At 43.0% G+C, this 13215-nt stretch overlaps 34 non-coding genes across 34 annotated transcripts; all 34 read left to right on the top strand.

Annotated features, from left to right (window-relative positions):
• The first annotated feature begins 94 nt into the window (after positions 1 to 94).
• Positions 95 to 210, top strand: LOC146065440 (U5 spliceosomal RNA). The gene has a single exon (XR_014472297.1). It is a non-coding gene; the product is annotated as a U5 spliceosomal RNA (small nuclear RNA).
• A 278-nt stretch (positions 211 to 488) lies between these two features.
• Positions 489 to 604, top strand: LOC146065439 (U5 spliceosomal RNA). The gene has a single exon (XR_014472296.1). It is a non-coding gene; the product is annotated as a U5 spliceosomal RNA (small nuclear RNA).
• Positions 605 to 882: 278 nt separating this feature from the next.
• LOC146066132 (U5 spliceosomal RNA) lies at positions 883 to 998 on the top strand. Its single transcript, XR_014472835.1, has one exon. It is a non-coding gene; the product is annotated as a U5 spliceosomal RNA (small nuclear RNA).
• A 278-nt stretch (positions 999 to 1276) lies between these two features.
• LOC146065438 (U5 spliceosomal RNA) lies at positions 1277 to 1392 on the top strand. The gene has a single exon (XR_014472295.1). It is a non-coding gene; the product is annotated as a U5 spliceosomal RNA (small nuclear RNA).
• Positions 1393 to 1670: 278 nt separating this feature from the next.
• On the top strand, positions 1671 to 1786 carry LOC146065708 (U5 spliceosomal RNA). Its single transcript, XR_014472528.1, has one exon. It is a non-coding gene; the product is annotated as a U5 spliceosomal RNA (small nuclear RNA).
• A 278-nt stretch (positions 1787 to 2064) lies between these two features.
• On the top strand, positions 2065 to 2180 carry LOC146065637 (U5 spliceosomal RNA). Its single transcript, XR_014472466.1, has one exon. It is a non-coding gene; the product is annotated as a U5 spliceosomal RNA (small nuclear RNA).
• Positions 2181 to 2459: 279 nt separating this feature from the next.
• Positions 2460 to 2575, top strand: LOC146065437 (U5 spliceosomal RNA). The gene has a single exon (XR_014472294.1). It is a non-coding gene; the product is annotated as a U5 spliceosomal RNA (small nuclear RNA).
• A 278-nt stretch (positions 2576 to 2853) lies between these two features.
• On the top strand, positions 2854 to 2969 carry LOC146065636 (U5 spliceosomal RNA). The gene has a single exon (XR_014472465.1). It is a non-coding gene; the product is annotated as a U5 spliceosomal RNA (small nuclear RNA).
• Positions 2970 to 3247: 278 nt separating this feature from the next.
• On the top strand, positions 3248 to 3363 carry LOC146065436 (U5 spliceosomal RNA). The gene has a single exon (XR_014472293.1). It is a non-coding gene; the product is annotated as a U5 spliceosomal RNA (small nuclear RNA).
• A 278-nt stretch (positions 3364 to 3641) lies between these two features.
• On the top strand, positions 3642 to 3757 carry LOC146065434 (U5 spliceosomal RNA). Its single transcript, XR_014472292.1, has one exon. It is a non-coding gene; the product is annotated as a U5 spliceosomal RNA (small nuclear RNA).
• A 278-nt stretch (positions 3758 to 4035) lies between these two features.
• Positions 4036 to 4151, top strand: LOC146065432 (U5 spliceosomal RNA). The gene has a single exon (XR_014472291.1). It is a non-coding gene; the product is annotated as a U5 spliceosomal RNA (small nuclear RNA).
• A 278-nt stretch (positions 4152 to 4429) lies between these two features.
• Positions 4430 to 4545, top strand: LOC146065431 (U5 spliceosomal RNA). The gene has a single exon (XR_014472290.1). It is a non-coding gene; the product is annotated as a U5 spliceosomal RNA (small nuclear RNA).
• A 278-nt stretch (positions 4546 to 4823) lies between these two features.
• Positions 4824 to 4939, top strand: LOC146065430 (U5 spliceosomal RNA). Its single transcript, XR_014472289.1, has one exon. It is a non-coding gene; the product is annotated as a U5 spliceosomal RNA (small nuclear RNA).
• Positions 4940 to 5217: 278 nt separating this feature from the next.
• Positions 5218 to 5333, top strand: LOC146065429 (U5 spliceosomal RNA). The gene has a single exon (XR_014472288.1). It is a non-coding gene; the product is annotated as a U5 spliceosomal RNA (small nuclear RNA).
• A 278-nt stretch (positions 5334 to 5611) lies between these two features.
• Positions 5612 to 5727, top strand: LOC146065428 (U5 spliceosomal RNA). The gene has a single exon (XR_014472287.1). It is a non-coding gene; the product is annotated as a U5 spliceosomal RNA (small nuclear RNA).
• Positions 5728 to 6005: 278 nt separating this feature from the next.
• On the top strand, positions 6006 to 6121 carry LOC146065427 (U5 spliceosomal RNA). The gene has a single exon (XR_014472286.1). It is a non-coding gene; the product is annotated as a U5 spliceosomal RNA (small nuclear RNA).
• Positions 6122 to 6399: 278 nt separating this feature from the next.
• Positions 6400 to 6515, top strand: LOC146065426 (U5 spliceosomal RNA). The gene has a single exon (XR_014472285.1). It is a non-coding gene; the product is annotated as a U5 spliceosomal RNA (small nuclear RNA).
• Positions 6516 to 6793: 278 nt separating this feature from the next.
• Positions 6794 to 6909, top strand: LOC146065925 (U5 spliceosomal RNA). The gene has a single exon (XR_014472731.1). It is a non-coding gene; the product is annotated as a U5 spliceosomal RNA (small nuclear RNA).
• A 278-nt stretch (positions 6910 to 7187) lies between these two features.
• LOC146065756 (U5 spliceosomal RNA) lies at positions 7188 to 7303 on the top strand. The gene has a single exon (XR_014472570.1). It is a non-coding gene; the product is annotated as a U5 spliceosomal RNA (small nuclear RNA).
• A 278-nt stretch (positions 7304 to 7581) lies between these two features.
• On the top strand, positions 7582 to 7697 carry LOC146065838 (U5 spliceosomal RNA). Its single transcript, XR_014472648.1, has one exon. It is a non-coding gene; the product is annotated as a U5 spliceosomal RNA (small nuclear RNA).
• Positions 7698 to 7975: 278 nt separating this feature from the next.
• On the top strand, positions 7976 to 8091 carry LOC146065425 (U5 spliceosomal RNA). Its single transcript, XR_014472284.1, has one exon. It is a non-coding gene; the product is annotated as a U5 spliceosomal RNA (small nuclear RNA).
• A 278-nt stretch (positions 8092 to 8369) lies between these two features.
• On the top strand, positions 8370 to 8485 carry LOC146065424 (U5 spliceosomal RNA). The gene has a single exon (XR_014472283.1). It is a non-coding gene; the product is annotated as a U5 spliceosomal RNA (small nuclear RNA).
• A 278-nt stretch (positions 8486 to 8763) lies between these two features.
• LOC146065655 (U5 spliceosomal RNA) lies at positions 8764 to 8879 on the top strand. The gene has a single exon (XR_014472482.1). It is a non-coding gene; the product is annotated as a U5 spliceosomal RNA (small nuclear RNA).
• A 278-nt stretch (positions 8880 to 9157) lies between these two features.
• Positions 9158 to 9273, top strand: LOC146065654 (U5 spliceosomal RNA). Its single transcript, XR_014472481.1, has one exon. It is a non-coding gene; the product is annotated as a U5 spliceosomal RNA (small nuclear RNA).
• Positions 9274 to 9551: 278 nt separating this feature from the next.
• LOC146065423 (U5 spliceosomal RNA) lies at positions 9552 to 9667 on the top strand. Its single transcript, XR_014472282.1, has one exon. It is a non-coding gene; the product is annotated as a U5 spliceosomal RNA (small nuclear RNA).
• A 278-nt stretch (positions 9668 to 9945) lies between these two features.
• Positions 9946 to 10061, top strand: LOC146065653 (U5 spliceosomal RNA). The gene has a single exon (XR_014472480.1). It is a non-coding gene; the product is annotated as a U5 spliceosomal RNA (small nuclear RNA).
• Positions 10062 to 10339: 278 nt separating this feature from the next.
• Positions 10340 to 10455, top strand: LOC146065421 (U5 spliceosomal RNA). Its single transcript, XR_014472281.1, has one exon. It is a non-coding gene; the product is annotated as a U5 spliceosomal RNA (small nuclear RNA).
• Positions 10456 to 10733: 278 nt separating this feature from the next.
• LOC146065420 (U5 spliceosomal RNA) lies at positions 10734 to 10849 on the top strand. Its single transcript, XR_014472280.1, has one exon. It is a non-coding gene; the product is annotated as a U5 spliceosomal RNA (small nuclear RNA).
• Positions 10850 to 11127: 278 nt separating this feature from the next.
• LOC146065686 (U5 spliceosomal RNA) lies at positions 11128 to 11243 on the top strand. Its single transcript, XR_014472509.1, has one exon. It is a non-coding gene; the product is annotated as a U5 spliceosomal RNA (small nuclear RNA).
• Positions 11244 to 11521: 278 nt separating this feature from the next.
• LOC146065813 (U5 spliceosomal RNA) lies at positions 11522 to 11637 on the top strand. Its single transcript, XR_014472625.1, has one exon. It is a non-coding gene; the product is annotated as a U5 spliceosomal RNA (small nuclear RNA).
• A 278-nt stretch (positions 11638 to 11915) lies between these two features.
• On the top strand, positions 11916 to 12031 carry LOC146065419 (U5 spliceosomal RNA). The gene has a single exon (XR_014472279.1). It is a non-coding gene; the product is annotated as a U5 spliceosomal RNA (small nuclear RNA).
• A 278-nt stretch (positions 12032 to 12309) lies between these two features.
• Positions 12310 to 12425, top strand: LOC146065418 (U5 spliceosomal RNA). Its single transcript, XR_014472278.1, has one exon. It is a non-coding gene; the product is annotated as a U5 spliceosomal RNA (small nuclear RNA).
• A 278-nt stretch (positions 12426 to 12703) lies between these two features.
• Positions 12704 to 12819, top strand: LOC146065651 (U5 spliceosomal RNA). Its single transcript, XR_014472479.1, has one exon. It is a non-coding gene; the product is annotated as a U5 spliceosomal RNA (small nuclear RNA).
• Positions 12820 to 13097: 278 nt separating this feature from the next.
• On the top strand, positions 13098 to 13213 carry LOC146065417 (U5 spliceosomal RNA). Its single transcript, XR_014472277.1, has one exon. It is a non-coding gene; the product is annotated as a U5 spliceosomal RNA (small nuclear RNA).
• The last annotated feature ends 2 nt before the right edge of the window (positions 13214 to 13215 follow it).

Genomic DNA, 13215 nt, shown 5'->3' with positions numbered 1-13215 from the left:
ACAATCTGCTCTTTTTTATTTCAAGTTGGGTGCTCTCATTGAGCTGAGTGAGGCCTGCCAGCACGGCACTCAGACGACAGGTGAAATCTTGGTCATGCTCTGGTTTCTCTTCAGAACGCACAAATCTTTCGCCTTTTACTAAAGATTTCCGTGGAGAGGAGCAAAACTGAGTTTTGTCTCAATTTTTGTGTGCCCCAGCTTAATGGGGTTTCTTTTCTCAGTTTAAAGACAGAATGAGGGTGCTTTCTAGAAAGTGAGCTCATTTGCATAGCGAGGACAGCATATGTCTGTTTCTTCCCATGCAGTAAATTCTTGACCGTGTTAATTATTTCCAAAATATGAAGCAATTGGTAAGGAGTGCCAAAGATTCCTACAGCAAGGGGAAGCCTGGTGAACAATCTGCTCTTTTTTATTTCAAGTTGGGTGCTCTCATTGAGCTGAGTGAGGCCTGCCAGCACGGCACTCAGAAGACAGGTGAAATCTTGGTCATGCTCTGGTTTCTCTTCAGAACGCACAAATCTTTCGCCTTTTACTAAAGATTTCCGTGGAGAGGAGCAAAACTGAGTTTTGTCTCAATTTTTGTGTGCCCCAGCTTAATGGGGTTTCTTTTCTCAGTTTAAAGACAGAATGAGGGTGCTTTCTAGAAAGTGAGCTCATTTGCATAGCGAGGACAGAATATGTCTGTTTCTTTCCATGCAGTAAATTCTTGACCGTGTTAATTATTTCCAAAATATGAAGCAATTGGTAAGGAGTGCCAAAGATTCCTACAGCAAGGGGAAGCCTGGAGAACAATCTGCTCTTTTTTATTTCAAGTTGGGTGCTCTCATTGAGCCGAGTGAGGCCTGCCAGCATGGCACTCAGACGACAGGTGAAATCTTGGTCATGCTCTGGTTTCTCTTCAGAACGAACAAATCTTTCGCCTTTTACTAAAGATTTCCGTGGAGAGGAGCAAAACTGAGTTTTGTATTAATTTTTGTGTGCCCCAGCTTAATGGGGTTTCTTTTCTCAGTTTAAAGACAGAATGAGGGTGCTTTCTAGAAAGTGAGCTCATTTGCATAGCGAGGACAGCATATGTCTGTTTCTTCCCATGCAGTAAATTCTTGACCGTGTTAATTATTTCCAAAATATGAAGCAATTGGTAAGGAGTGCCAAAGATTCCTACAGCAAGGGGAAGCTTGGTGAACAATCTACTCTTTTTTATTTCAAGTTGGGTGCTCTCATTGAGCTGAGTGAGGCCTGCCAGCACGGCACTCAGACGACAGGTGAAATATTGGTCATGCTCTGGTTTCTCTTCAGAACGCACAAATCTTTCGCCTTTTACTAAAGATTTCCGTGGAGAGGAGCAAAACTGAGTTTTGTCTCAATTTTTGTGTGCCCCAGCTTAATGGGGTTTCTTTTCTCAGTTTAAAGACAGAATGAGGGTGCTTTCTAGAAAGTGAGCTCATTTGCATAGCGAGGACAGCATATGTCTGTTTCTTCCCATGCAGTAAATTCTTGACCGTGTTAATTATTTCCAAAATATGAAGCAATTGGTAAGGAGTGCCAAAGATTCCTACAGCAAGGGGAAGCCTGGTGAACAATCTGCTCTTTTTTATTTCATGTTAAGTGCTCTCATTGAGCTGAGTGAGGCCTGCCAGCACGGCACTCAGACGACAGGTGAAATCTTGGTCATGCTCTGGTTTCTCTACAGAACGCACAAATCTTTCGCCTTTTACTAAAGATTTCCGTGGAGAGGAGCAAAACTGAGTTTTGTCTCAATTTTTGTGTGCCCCAGCTTAATGGGGTTTCTTTTCTCAGTTTAAAGACAGAATGAGGGTGCTTTCTAGAAAGTGAGCTCATTTGCATAGCGAGGACAGCATATGTCTGTTTCTTCCCATGCAGTAAATTCTTGACCGTGTTAATTATTTCCAAAATATGAAGCAATTGGTAAGGAGTGACAAAGATTCCTACAGCAAGGGGAAGCCTGGTGAACAATCTGCTCTTTTTTATTTCAACTTGGGTGCTCTCATTGAGCTGAGTGAGGCCTGCCAGCACGGCACTCAGACGACAGGTGAAATCTTGGTCATGCTCTGGTTTCTCTTCAGAACGCACAAATCTTTCGCCTTTTACTAAAGATTTCCGTGGAGAGGAGCAGAACTGAGTTTTGTCTCAATTTTTGTGTGCCCCAGCTTAATGGGGTTTCTTTTCTCAGTTTAAAGACAGAATGAGGGTGCTTTCTAGAAAGTGAGCTCATTTGCATAGCGAGGACAGCATATGTCTGTTTCTTCCCATGCAGTAAATTCTTGACCGTGTTAATTATTTCCAAAATATGAAGCAATTGGTAAGGAGTGCCAAAGATTCCTACAGCAAGGGGAAGCCTGGTGAACAATCTGCTCTTTTTTTATTTCAAGTTGGGTGCTCTCATTGAGCTGAGTGAGGCCTGCCAGCACGGCACTCAGACGACAGGTGAAATCTTGGTCATGCTCTGGTTTCTCTTCAGAACGCACAAATCTTTCGCCTTTTACTAAAGATTTCCGTGGAGAGGAGCAAAACTGAGTTTTGTCTCAATTTTTGTGTGCCCCAGCTTAATGGGGTTTCTTTTCTCAGTTTAAAGACAGAATGAGGGTGCTTTCTAGAAAGTGAGCTCATTTGCATAGCGAGGACAGCATATGTCTGTTTCTTCCCATGCAGTAAATTCTTGACCGTGTTAATTATTTCCAAAATATGAAGCAATTGGTAAGGAGTGCCAAAGATTCCTACAGCAAGGGGAAGCCTGGTGAACAATCTGCTCTTTTTTATTTCATGTTAAGTGCTCTCATTGAGCTGAGTGAGGCCTGCCAGCACGGCACTCAGACGACAGGTGAAATCTTGGTCATGCTCTGGTTTCTCTTCAGAACGCACAAATCTTTCGCCTTTTACTAAAGATTTCCGTGGAGAGGAGCAGAACTGAGTTTTGTCTCAATTTTTGTGTGCCCCAGCTTAATGGGGTTTCTTTTCTCAGTTTAAAGACAGAATGAGGGTGCTTTCTAGAAAGTGAGCTCATTTGCATAGCGAGGACAGCATATGTCTGTTTCTTCCCATGCAGTAAATTCTTGACCGTGTTAATTATTTCCAAAATATGAAGCAATTGGTAAGGAGTGACAAAGATTCCTACAGCAAGGGGAAGCCTGGTGAACAATCTGCTCTTTTTTATTTCAAGTTGGGTGCTCTCATTGAGCTGAGTGAGGCCTGCCAGCACGGCACCCAGACGACAGGTGAAATCTTGGTCATGCTCTGGTTTCTCTTCAGAACGCACAAATCTTTCGCCTTTTACTAAAGATTTCCGTGGAGAGGAGCAAAACTGAGTTTTGTCTCAATTTTTGTGTGCCCCAGCTTAATGGGGTTTCTTTTCTCAGTTTAAAGACAGAATGAGGGTGCTTTCTAGAAAGTGAGCTCATTTGCATAGCGAGGACAGCATATGTCTGTTTCTTCCCATGCAGTAAATTCTTGACCGTGTTAATTATTTCCAAAATATGAAGCAATTGGTAAGGAGTGACAAAGATTCCTACAGCAAGGGGAAGCCTGGTGAACAATCTGCTCTTTTTTATTTCAAGTTGGGTGCTCTCATTGAGCTGAGTGAGGCCTGCCAGCACGGCACTCAGACGACAGGTGAAATCTTGGTCATGCTCTGGTTTCTCTTCAGAACGCACAAATCTTTCGCCTTTTACTAAAGATTTCCGTGGAGAGGAGCAAAACTGAGTTTTGTCTCAATTTTTGTGTGCCCCAGCTTAATGGGGTTTCTTTTCTCAGTTTAAAGACAGAATGAGGGTGCTTTCTAGAAAGTGAGCTCATTTGCATAGCGAGGACAGCATATGTCTGTTTCTTCCCATGCAGTAAATTCTTGACCGTGTTAATTATTTCCAAAATATGAAGCAATTGGTAAGGAGTGACAAAGATTCCTACAGCAAGGGGAAGCCTGGTGAACAATCTGCTCTTTTTTATTTCATGTTGGGTGCTCTCATTGAGCTGAGTGAGGCCTGCCAGCACGGCACTCAGACGACAGGTGAAATCTTGGTCATGCTCTGGTTTCTCTTCAGAACGCACAAATCTTTCGCCTTTTACTAAAGATTTCCGTGGAGAGGAGCAAAACTGAGTTTTGTCTCAATTTTTGTGTGCCCCAGCTTAATGGGGTTTCTTTTCTCAGTTTAAAGACAGAATGAGGGTGCTTTCTAGAAAGTGAGCTCATTTGCATAGCGAGGACAGCATATGTCTGTTTCTTCCCATGCAGTAAATTCTTGACCGTGTTAATTATTTCCAAAATATGAAGCAATTGGTAAGGAGTGCCAAAGATTCCTACAGCAAGGGGAAGCCTGGTGAACAATCTGCTCTTTTTTATTTCAAGTTGGGTGCTCTCATTGAGCTGAGTGAGGCCTGCCAGCACGGCACTCAGACGACAGGTGAAATCTTGGTCATGCTCTGGTTTCTCTTCAGAACGCACAAATCTTTCGCCTTTTACTAAAGATTTCCGTGGAGAGGAGCAAAACTGAGTTTTGTCTCAATTTTTGTGTGCCCCAGCTTAATGGGGTTTCTTTTCTCAGTTTAAAGACAGAATGAGGGTGCTTTCTAGAAAGTGAGCTCATTTGCATAGCGAGGACAGCATATGTCTGTTTCTTCCCATGCAGTAAATTCTTGACCGTGTTAATTATTTCCAAAATATGAAGCAATTGGTAAGGAGTGCCAAAGATTCCTACAGCAAGGGGAAGCCTGGTGAACAATCTGCTCTATTTTATTTCAAGTTGGGTGCTCTCATTGAGCTGAGTGAGGCCTGCCAGCACGGCACCCAGACGACAGGTGAAATCTTGGTCATGCTCTGGTTTCTCTTCAGAACGCACAAATCTTTCGCCTTTTACTAAAGATTTCCGTGGAGAGGAGCAAAACTGAGTTTTGTCTCAATTTTTGTGTGCCCCAGCTTAATGGGGTTTCTTTTCTCAGTTTAAAGACAGAATGAGGGTGCTTTCTAGAAAGTGAGCTCATTTGCATAGCGAGGACAGCATATGTCTGTTTCTTCCCATGCAGTAAATTCTTGACCGTGTTAATTATTTCCAAAATATGAAGCAATTGGTAAGGAGTGCCAAAGATTCCTACAGCAAGGGGAAGCCTGGTGAACAATCTGCTCTTTTTTATTTCAAGTTGGGTGCTCTCATTGAGCCTAGTGAGGCCTGCCAGCACGGCACTCAGACGACAGGTGAAATCTTGGTCATGCTCTGGTTTCTCTTCAGAACGCACAAATCTTTCGCCTTTTACTAAAGATTTCCGTGGAGAGGAGCAAAACTGAGTTTTGTCTCAATTTTTGTGTGCCCCAGCTTAATGGGGTTTCTTTTCTCAGTTTAAAGACAGAATGAGGGTGCTTTCTAGAAAGTGAGCTCATTTGCATAGCGAGGACAGCATATGTCTGTTTCTTCCCATGCAGTAAATTCTTGACCGTGTTAATTATTTCCAAAATATGAAGCAATTGGTAAGGAGTGCCAAAGATTCCTACAGCAAGGGGAAGCCTGGTGAACAATCTGCTCTTTTTTATTTCAAGTTGGGTGCTCTCATTGAGCTGAGTGAGGCCTGCCAGCACGGCACTCAGACGACAGGTGAAATCTTGGTCATGCTCTGGTTTCTCTTCAGAACGCACAAATCTTTCGCCTTTTACTAAAGATTTCCGTGGAGAGGAGCAAAACTGAGTTTTGTCTCAATTTTTGTGTGCCCCAGCTTAATGGGGTTTCTTTTCTCAGTTTAAAGACAGAATGAGGGTGCTTTCTACAAAGTGAGCTCATTTGCATAGCGAGGACAGCATATGTCTGTTTCTTCCCATGCAGTAAATTCTTGACCGTGTTAATTATTTCCAAAATATGAAGCAATTGGTAAGGAGTGCCAAAGATTCCTACAGCAAGGGGAAGCCTGGTGAACAATCTGCTCTTTTTTATTTCAAGTTGGGTGCTCTCATTGAGCTGAGTGAGGCCTGCCAGCACGGCACCCAGACGACAGGTGAAATCTTGGTCATGCTCTGGTTTCTCTTCAGAACGCACAAATCTTTCGCCTTTTACTAAAGATTTCCGTGGAGAGGAGCAAAACTGAGTTTTGTCTCAATTTTTGTGTGCCCCAGCTTAATGGGGTTTCTTTTCTCAGTTTAAAGACAGAATGAGGGTGCTTTCTAGAAAGTGAGCTCATTTGCATAGCGAGGACAGCATATGTCTGTTTCTTCCCATGCAGTAAATTCTTGACCGTGTTAATTACTTCCAAAATATGAAGCAATTGGTAAGGAGTGCCAAAGATTCCTACAGCAAGGGGAAGCCTGGTGAACAATCTGCTCTTTTTTATTTCAAGTTGGGTGCTCTCATTGAGCTGAGTGAGGCCTGCCAGCACGGCACTCAGACGACAGGTGAAATCTTGGTCATGCTCTGGTTTCTCTTCAGAACGCACAAATCTTTCGCCTTTTACTAAAGATTTCCGTGGAGAGGAGCAAAACTGAGTTTTGTCTCAATTTTTGTGTGCCCCAGCTTAATGGGGTTTCTTTTCTCAGTTTAAAGACAGAATGAGGGTGCTTTCTAGAAAGTGAGCTCATTTGCATAGCGAGGACAGCATATGTCTGTTTCTTCCCATGCAGTAAATTCTTGACCGTGTTAATTATTTCCAAAATATGAAGCAATTGTTAAGGAGTGCCAAATATTCCTACAGCAAGGGGAAGCCTGGTGAACAATCTGCTCTTTTTTATTTCAAGTTGGGTGCTCTCATTGAGCTGAGTGAGGCCTGCCAGCACGGCACTCAGACGACAGGTGAAATCTTGGTCATGCTCTGGTTTCTCTTCAGAACGCACAAATCTTTCGCCTTTTACTAAAGATTTCCGTGGAGAGGAGAAAAACTGAGTTTTGTCTCAATTTTTGTGTGCCCCAGCTTAAGGGGGTTTCATTTCTCAGTTTAAAGAAAGAATGAGGGTGCTTTCTAGAAAGTGAGCTCATTTGCATAGCGAGGACAGCATATGTCTGTTTCTTCCCATGCAGTAAATTCTTGACCGTGTTAATTATTTCCAAAATATGAAGCAATTGGTAAGGAGTGCCAAAGATTCCTACAGCAAGGGGAAGCCTGGTGAACAATCTGCTCTTTTTTATTTCAAGTTGGGTGCTGTCATTGAGCTGAGTGAGGCCTGCCAGCACGGCACTCAGACGACAGGTGAAATCTTGGTCATGCTCTGGTTTCTCTTCAGAACGCACAAATCTTTCGCCTTTTACTAAAGATTTCCGTGGAGTGGAGCAAAACTGAGTTTTGTCTCAATTTTTGTGTGCCCCAGCTTAATGGGGTTTCTTTTCTCAGTTTAAAGACAGAATGAGGGTGCTTTCTAGAAAGTGAGCTCATTTGCATAGCGAGGACAGCATATGTCTGTTTCTTCCCATGCAGTAAATTCTTGACCGTGTTAATTATTTCCAAAATATGAAGCAATTGGTAAGGAGTGCCAAAGATTCCTACAGCAAGGGGAAGCCTGGTGAACAATCTGCTCTTTTTTATTTCAAGTTGGGTGCTCTCATTGAGCTGAGTGAGGCCTGCCAGCACGGCACTCAGACGACAGGTGAAATCTTGGTCATGCTCTGGTTTCTCTTCAGAACGCGAAAATCTTTCGCCTTTTACTAAAGATTTCCGTGGAGAGGAGCAAAACTGAGTTTTGTATTAATTTTTGTGTGCCCCAGCTTAATGGGGTTTCTTTTCTCAGTTTAAAGACAGAATGAGGGTGCTTTCTAGAAAGTGAGCTCATTTGCATAGCGAGGACAGCATATGTCTGTTTCTTCCCATGCAGTAAATTCTTGACCGTGTTAATTATTTCCAAAATATGAAGCAATTGGTATTGAGTGCCAAAGATTCCTACAGCAAGGGGAAGCCTGGTGAACAATCTGCTCTTTTTTATTTCAAGTTGGGTGCTCTCATTGAGCTGAGTGAGGCCTGCCAGCACGGCACCCAGACGACAGGTGAAATCTTGGTCATGCTCTGGTTTCTCTTCAGAACGCACAAATCTTTCGCCTTTTACTAAAGATTTCCGTGGAGAGGAGCAAAACTGAGTTTTGTCTCAATTTTTGTGTGCCCCAGCTTAATGGGGTTTCTTTTCTCAGTTTAAAGACAGAATGAGGGTGCTTTCTAGAAAGTGAGCTCATTTGCATAGCGAGGACAGCATATGTCTGTTTCTTCCCATGCAGTAAATTCTTGACCGTGTTAATTATTTCCAAAATATGAAGCAATTGGTAAGGAGTGCCAAAGATTCCTACAGCAAGGGGAAGCCTGGTGAACAATCTGCTCTTTTTTATTTCAAGTTGGGTGCTCTCATTGAGCTGAGTGAGGCCTGCCAGCACGGCACTCAGACGACAGGTGAAATCTTGGTCATGCTCTGGTTTCTCTTCAGAACGCACAAATCTTTCGCCTTTTACTAAAGATTTCCGTGGAGAGGAGCAAAACTGAGTTTTGTCTCAATTTTTGTGTGCCCCAGCTTAATGGGGTTTCTTTTCTCAGTTTAAAGACAGAATGAGGGTGCTTTCTAGAAAGTGAGCTCATTTGCATAGCGAGGACAGCATATGTCTGTTTCTTCCCATGCAGTAAATTCTTGACCGTGTTAATTATTTCCAAAATATGAAGCAATTGGTAAGGAGTGCCAAAGATTCCTACAGCAAGGGGAAGCCTGGTGAACAATCTGCTCTTTTTTATTTCAAGTTGGGTGCTCTCATTGAGCTGAGTGAGGCCTGCCAGCACGGCACTCAGACGACAGGTGAAATCTTGGTCATGCTCTGGTTTCTCTTCAGAACGCACAAATCTTTCGCCTTTTACTAAAGATTTCCGTGGAGAGGAGCAAAACTGAGTTTTGTCTCAATTTTTGTGTGTCCCAGCTTAATGGGGTTTCTTTTCTCAGTTTAAAGACAGAATGAGGGTGCTTTCTAGAAAGTGAGCTCATTTGCATAGCGAGGACAGCATATGTCTGTTTCTTCCCATGCAGTAAATTCTTGACCGTGTTAATTATTTCCAAAATATGAAGCAATTGGTAAGGAGTGCCAAAGATTCCTACAGCAAGGGGAAGCCTGGTGAACAATCTGCTCTTTTTTATTTCAAGTTGGGTGCTCTCATTGAGCTGAGTGAGGCCTGCCAGCACGGCACTCAGACGACAGGTGAAATCTTGGTCATGCTCTGGTTTCTCTTCAGAACGCACAAATCTTTCGCCTTTTACTAAAGATTTCCGTGGAGAGGAGCAAAACTGAGTTTTGTCTCAATTTTTGTGTGTCCCAGCTTAATGGGGTTTCTTTTCTCAGTTTAAAGACAGAATGAGGGTGCTTTCTAGAAAGTGAGCTCATTTGCATAGCGAGGACAGCATATGTCTGTTTCTTCCCATGCAGTAAATTCTTGACCGTGTTAATTATTTCCAAAATATGAAGCAATTGGTAAGGAGTGCCAAAGATTCCTACAGCAAGGGGAAGCCTGGTGAACAATCTGCTCTTTTTTATTTCAAGTTGGGTGCTCTCATTGAGCTGAGTGAGGCCTGCCAGCACGGCACTCAGACGACAGGTGAAATCTTGGTCATGCTCTGGTTTCTCTTCAGAACGCACAAATCTTTCGCCTTTTACTAAAGATTTCCGTGGAGAGGAGCAAAACTGAGTTTTGTCTCAATTTTTGTGTGCCCCAGCTTAATGGGGTTTCTTTTCTCAGTTTAAAGACAGAATGAGGGTGCTTTCTAGAAAGTGAGCTCATTTGCATAGCGAGGACAGCATATGTCTGTTTCTTCCCATGCAGTAAATTCTTGACCGTGTTAATTATTTCCAAAATATGAAGCAATTGGTAAGGAGTGCCAAAGATTCCTACAGCAAGGGGAAGCCTGGTGAACAATCTGCTCTTTTTTATTTCAAGTTGGGTGCTCTCATTGAGCTGAGTGAGGCCTGCCAGCACGGCACTCAGACGACAGGTGAAATCTTGGTCATGCTCTGGTTTCTCTTCAGAACGCACAAATCTTTCGCCTTTTACTAAAGATTTCCGTGGAGAGGAGCAAAACTGAGTTTTGTCTCAATTTTTGTGTGTCCCAGCTTAATGGGGTTTCTTTTCTCAGTTTAAAGACAGAATGAGGGTGCTTTCTAGAAAGTGAGCTCATTTGCATAGCGAGGACAGCATATGTCTGTTTCTTCCCATGCAGTAAATTCTTGACCGTGTTAATTATTTCCAAAATATGAAGCAATTGGTAAGGAGTGCCAAAGATTCCTACAGCAAGGGGAAGCCTGGTGAACAATCTGCTCTTTTTTATTTCAAGTTGGGTGCTCTCATTGAGCTGAGTGAGGCCTGCCAGCACGGCACTCAGACGACAGGTGAAATCTTGGTCATGCTCTGGTTTCTCTTCAGAACGCACAAATCTTTCGCCTTTTACTAAAGATTTCCGTGGAGAGGAGCAAAACTGAGTTTTGTCTCAATTTTTGTGTGCCCCAGCTTAATGGGGTTTCTTTTCTCAGTTTAAAGACAGAATGAGGGTGCTTTCTAGAAAGTGAGCTCATTTGCATAGCGAGGACAGCATATGTCTGTTTCTTCCCATGCAGTAAATTCTTGACCGTGTTAATTATTTCCAAAATATGAAGCAATTGGTAAGGAGTGACAAAGATTCCTACAGCAAGGGGAAGCCTGGTGAACAATCTGCTCTTTTTTATTTCATGTTGGGTGCTCTCATTGAGCTGAGTGAGGCCTGCCAGCACGGTACTCAGACGACAGGTGAAATCTTGGTCATGCTCTGGTTTCTCTTCAGAACGCACAAATCTTTCGCCTTTTACTAAAGATTTCCGTGGAGAGGAGCAAAACTGAGTTTTGTCTCAATTTTTGTGTGCCCCAGCTTAATGGGGTTTCTTTTCTCAGTTTAAAGACAGAATGAGGGTGCTTTCTAGAAAGTGAGCTCATTTGCATAGCGAGGACAGCATATGTCTGTTTCTTCCCATGCAGTAAATTCTTGACCGTGTTAATTATTTCCAAAATATGAAGCAATTGGTAAGGAGTGCCAAAGATTCCTACAGCAAGGGGAAGCCTGGTGAACAATCTGCTCTTTTTTATTTCAAGTTGGGTGCTCTCATTGAGCTGAGTGAGGCCTGCCAGCACGGCACTCAGACGACAGGTGAAATCTTGGTCATGCTCTGGTTTCTCTTCAGAACGCACAAATTTTTCGCCTTTTACTAAAGATTTCCGTGGAGAGGAGCAAAACTGAGTTTTGTCTCAATTTTTGTGTGCCCCAGCTTAATGGGGTTTCTTTTCTCAGTTTAAAGACAGAATGAGGGTGCTTTCTAGAAAGTGAGCTCATTTGCATAGCGAGGACAGCATATGTCTGTTTCTTCCCATGCAGTAAATTCTTGACCGTGTTAATTATTTCCAAAATATGAAGCAATTGGTAAGGAGTGCCAAAGATTCCTACAGCAAGGGGAAGCCTGGTGAACAATCTGCTCTTTTTTATTTCAAGTTGGGTGCTCTCATTGAGCTGAGTGAGGCCTGCCAGCACGGCACTCAGACGACAGGTGAAATCTTGGTCATGCTCTGGTTTCTCTTTAGAATGCACAAATCTTTCGCCTTTTACTAAAGATTTCCGTGGAGAGGAGCAAAACTGAGTTTTGTCTCAATTTTTGTGTGCCCCAGCTTAATGGGGTTTATTTTCTCAGTTTAAAGACAGAATGAGGGTGCTTTCTAGAAAGTGAGCTCATTTGCATAGCGAGGACAGCATATGTCTGTTTCTTCCCATGCAGTAAATTCTTGACCGTGTTAATTATTTCCAAAATATGAAGCAATTGGTAAGGAGTGCCAAAGATTCCTACAGCAAGGGGAAGCCTGGTGAACAATCTGCTCTTTTTTATTTCAAGTTGGGTGCTCTCATTGAGCTGAGTGAGGCCTGCCAGCACGGCACTCAGACGACAGGTGAAATCTTGGTCATGCTCTGGTTTCTCTTCAGAACGCACAAATCTTTCGCCTTTTACTAAAGATTTCCGTGGAGAGGAGCAAAACTGAGTTTTGTCTCAATTTTTGTGTGCCCCAGCTTAATGGGGTTTCTTTTCTCAGTTTAAAGACAGAATGAGGGTGCTTTCTAGAAAGTGAGCTCATTTGCATAGCGAGGACAGCATATGTCTGTTTCTTCCCATGCAGTAAATTCTTGACCGTGTTAATTATTTCCAAAATATGAAGCAATTGGTAAGGAGTGCCAAAGATTCCTACAGCAAGGGGAAGCTTGGTGAACAATCTGCTCTTTTTTATTTCAAGTTGGGTGCTCTCATTGAGCTGAGTGAGGCCTGCCAGCACGGCACTCAGACGACAGGTGAAATCTTGGTCATGCTCTGGTTTCTCTTCAGAACGCACAAATCTTTCGCCTTTTACTAAAGATTTCCGTGGAGAGGAGCAAAACTGAGTTTTGTCTCAATTTTTGTGTGCCCCAGCTTAATGGGGTTTCTTTTCTCAGTTTAAAGACAGAATGAGGGTGCTTTCTAGAAAGTGAGCTCATTTGCATAGCGAGGACAGCATATGTCTGTTTCTTCCCATGCAGTAAATTCTTGACCGTGTTAATTATTTCCAAAATATGAAGCAATTGGTAAGGAGTGCCAAAGATTCCTACAGCAAGGGGAAGCCTGGTGAACAATCTGCTCTTTTTTATTTCAAGTTGGGTGCTCTCATTGAGCTGAGTGAGGCCTGCCAGCACGGCACTCAGACGACAGGTGAAATCTTGGTCATGCTCTGGTTTCTCTTCAGAACGCACAAATCTTTCGCCTTTTACTAAAGATTTCCGTGGAGAGGAGCAAAACTGAGTTTTGTCTCAATTTTTGTGTGTCCCAGCTTAATGGGGTTTCTTTTCTCAGTTTAAAGACAGAATGAGGGTGCTTTCTAGAAAGTGAGCTCATTTGCATAGCGAGGACAGCATATGTCTGTTTCTTCCCATGCAGTAAATTCTTGACCGTGTTAATTATTTCCAAAATATGAAGCAATTGGTAAGGAGTGCCAAAGATTCCTACAGCAAGGGGAAGCCTGGTGAACAATCTGCTCTTTTTTATTTCAAGTTGGGTGCTCTCATTGAGCTGAGTGAGGCCTGCCAGCACGGCACTCAGACGACAGGTGAAATCTTGGTCATGCTCTGGTTTCTCTTCAGAACGCACAAATCTTTCGCCTTTTACTAAAGATTTCCGTGGAGAGGAGCAAAACTGAGTTTTGTCTCAATTTTTGTGTGCCCCAGCTTAATGGGGTTTC

Source organism: Crinia signifera, chromosome 3 (assembly GCF_055691185.1).
Source record: "Crinia signifera chromosome 3, ASM5569118v1, whole genome shotgun sequence".
In the NCBI taxonomy this organism is placed as follows: domain Eukaryota; kingdom Metazoa; phylum Chordata; class Amphibia; order Anura; family Myobatrachidae; genus Crinia; species Crinia signifera.
Note: the sequence above shows the minus strand (reverse complement) of the source record. Positions and strands in the feature narration are given on the sequence as shown.